The sequence below is a fragment of the Limulus polyphemus genome, unplaced genomic scaffold, assembly GCF_000517525.1.
Source record: "Limulus polyphemus unplaced genomic scaffold, Limulus_polyphemus-2.1.2 Scaffold6343, whole genome shotgun sequence".
In the NCBI taxonomy this organism is placed as follows: domain Eukaryota; kingdom Metazoa; phylum Arthropoda; class Merostomata; order Xiphosura; family Limulidae; genus Limulus; species Limulus polyphemus.
In genome coordinates this window covers 43530-47247 of record NW_013671953.1, presented here as the reverse complement: position 1 = coordinate 47247, position 3718 = coordinate 43530, and the positions used below count along the sequence as shown (strand labels likewise).

The window sequence follows — 3718 nt, the reverse complement described above, 5'->3', positions numbered from 1 at the left end:
TTTATGACGCTTTTCTTTAACTTTATCTCTTACACTCTTTGTGAGACAACCTGGTTTTTTAATTGCAGCAACCCTTTTCTTTCTATGAGGAATATGTTTACCTTGAATATTTACAAATTTATCTTTAATAATTTTCTACATTTGATCAGTGTCTCCAAATAACTGCTGCCGAATTCACAACAGATAATTCTTGTCACATCCCTTCAGAATTTGCTTTGTTTTAGTTATTCCCATTATATCAAAATCCTCCATTCCTACCAGTACTATAAAATTATCCATTTTATTTCTTATATTTCTAGCATTACAATAGTAATAATTAAGCCTTCTCTTAGAACTACTTCTATCTTCATTTCCTATGCTAAACTTTCTCCACATCATATTTTTAGGACATTTACTTTATACTAGTCCTCACCACTATCTAGTCCTAGTTTTAAACTTCCCTTACAGTTGAGTTAATAGTATTTGCAAACAACCCAGTCCCTACCCTATTTAAATGCAAGCCATCCATTCCATTAAAACTAATACTAATTGTTATGATATTAATACTACTACTAATTGTTATTATGGTATTAATATTACTACTAATTATGATTATGACATTAATACAACTACTAATTATTACTATGACATTAATACTACTACTAATTATTACTATGATATTAATACTACTAGTAATTGTTATTATGATATTAATACTGCTACTAATTATTACAATAATAAATGTAACAGTAGTTTATAACATGGCTTGTGTCTAATATCTCCAATTTGTATTGCTGGGGTCTTTTTATAACTTGGTGTTTTTTCACATTAACAATTATTTTGCTGTAGACATAATACACAAGAAACATCAAGTCACCATGATAGAAAGCATGAACTTTTTCATATACTATTTCAAGTTAATAATCTTATTAAAATAGCATCTTTATGTGACAACTTTCATCACATTGAAATTTTAGATTTTTGTTTATTTGAAAATAGGGACAATTTTGACTGATAATGTATGTATACTGCCCTATAATTTAATTTAATATTAAAATGTATTGCCTTTTATTTTCAAAAACTAAAGTTTTTACAATCGAACAGTCTATATTTACCTATCTCAATATCAACCTAAGCACTTGAAATTTATGGTTCAACAATTTTGTTTAATTTATGTCAAATATAGCACATTCTCTCACAATGTCTGAAGCTTATATGCAAAATAACTGCTTAAATAAATAACTTGTATTTCACCAATCATTGCTATTTTGAAATATCACACTTGGCAATGAATTATTCCTTCTGTTATAATTACTACCTCTTTTACATTCCAATGAAACATCTGATGTGTAATTAATTTAAAACTACCATTACATATCATTTACCAACATCAGATAGAACATACCATAAATTTGTTCAGTAAGCAAAAGTATCAAATAGTAAATTTAATGTGTTTATTAAACCAAGAAGTAGGAATATCATAGTTTCTTTAGTTTTTCAAAATTATGTTCAAACAAAATATTAGTCTGTAAAACTAACTAAAATTAATGTAGATGCAGGCTAGATACTTACTGTTGTTCCAACTCGTTCAGACAAGGTTATTTCTGTGGCAGGGACCAGGTCAAAGGCTTTCACACTCATTTTGCATAGATCAGAAATCTAACAGAAAATGCATTTATTTGTTTGCATTTAATTACTATAAACTTATATTTATACTTTCAAGCAAAACTCCTCATAAAAACAACAACGTTAATGTATACAACGTACAAGTTAACATATATGATACGAAGCAATATATTTAAAAATTAATTACGAAAACATATAACTTTTAAGAGAAAGTATTATCTCTTGAATCTGAACTTGGAGTATGATGTTAAGATCCAAACTTAGGACACAAATGTAGGATTCATCTCGGTACTTCATATGTTTGTTTTTTCATACATTTCTTGCATGAAAATATTATAATCCTTTTTCTATTGTTTACTCATGTTCCAAAACCAATCTTTGAAGTGTCTGACTCTGGTTCAGTGCTGATATAAATAAGCCTAAAATTACAATTCAGTGAATTCTTGAAACTCGAAAAGCTCAATTTCTTATACAGGCTTTAGCCTACGTTACGAAAATAGTGCGCTGCAATACTGGTAATACCTTAAGACTATAGTATCTCTTCTGTTTATGCTGTACTTCTGCTTCTTTCCTTAAGTTCTAAATACGAAGCGTTACACATTAATAACCTCACAACCGTCACGCAGCGGTTGTACAAAAACTGAAAAGTACAAATTGGAATGCACTTTCCTTTAAAAATCACTCTTATAATATTCAAGAAACAGAATATTAATTTAGATTATAACTGAAAACCAGAATAATCATATTTGTATTTGACCATAGACTTAAAAAACAAATATAATTGGTCACTTCAATTCGCCAAAAATTAAAATCCCTTAAAATTACTATTTCTATTTAATCGAAACACCCACTGCCCACTGCGAACAGTGAGCGCTACCTACAAAATGAAGAGTTTGTAAAAAAAACATTTTGTTTGCAGTTAGTATTTAATACGCACAAACTGATTTTAAAAATATTTTATTTACACTTATCCCACAAAAAAAAGTATGATCGATATGGCGCCTGGAGTGTAATGTAGGTTTATTTAAATTGAAGATGGTGAAGGTATATAAATAGGTCAGTACATAGTTTTAACTTTTACTCCTGACGATAGTCCACCCCATCATAGAAGTTTAATCAATATTTGATCTTTAATGTCATTCACGTTTGATTTTTGTCATAATTTGCGTTTAAATAGTTGAATATATCGATTGTAAAGTTATAATGATCTTAATATTCTGATTTTTAAATGGCGAAGTTCCTGTTTTATTTTTACTCAAATTGAGCAATTTTCATGTTTTGCATATCATTACTTTGTTACGTAGTAATTTCTATTGTATTGTTGCGTCAGCGAGGTCACGTGACTAGTATCACGCCACCTGTTTCTAGAAATATCCTGTTCCTTCAAGAATGCCCTAGCATTTACTAGATATGTGTTAGTCTTGTATATATAAGACGTTCACAACGTGACGGGACAACAGAGGTAATGTGTAATTGAACTGCAGTAAGAGAGTAGTGTTGAAGTTGAGCACGTGAGACATTCGTTGTTATAGCGTTTGTTATAGCGCGACTGTTGAAATTAAGTGTATCGTAAAGTTGTATTCGGAAAGAATAAACTAGTTTTATTAAGAAAGGACTTGTGTCGCTAAAGTTTAGTCGGAACGAAGTTACGGAAAATCAACTAACGACTGGAAACGTAACAGTATATTTAGGTATGGTTTTGTTCATTCGCTGTGTAATTTTCCTTCCACCGTTTACCCCTTCAGTGGATCAGCGGTAAGTATAAAGGCTTATAATCCTAAAAATCGAGTTTCGATATCCGTGTTGGGGAAAATACGTATAACCCATTGTGTAGCTTTGTGCCTGACAACAATTAAACAAACAAGCAATTCTATCGTTTAGTTTAGCTATATTTGCTCACCTGGTTTTTAGTGTGTATTAAATATCAATTACACACACACTGGCTTTTATATATTGTTACGTCTCTGCTCGTTTGATAATTTCCGATAGAAATTCTTCCCGAGAAACTTAAGCGATACAAGTCCTTTCTTAAATAAAACTAGTTTATTCTTTCTCAATACAACTTTGCAATACACTTAATTTCCACAGTCACTTAAACACAAGCTATAATTCT

The 3718-nt window shown here is 30.0% G+C and overlaps 1 long non-coding RNA gene across 2 annotated transcripts in view; it reads right to left on the bottom strand.

The window, feature by feature from the left end:
- The window catches only part of LOC111089471, a 7265-nt gene extending 4821 nt beyond the window's left edge, over window positions 1–2444 (bottom strand). For both annotated transcript variants that reach the window (XR_002613738.1, XR_002613739.1), the window contains exons 1-2: window positions 2128–2444; window positions 1552–1638 (exon numbers count right to left, since the gene is read on the bottom strand). This is a non-coding gene — a long non-coding RNA (uncharacterized LOC111089471). The remainder of the gene's footprint in view (window positions 1–1551; window positions 1639–2127) is intronic.
- Window positions 2445–3718: the final 1274 nt, after the last annotated feature.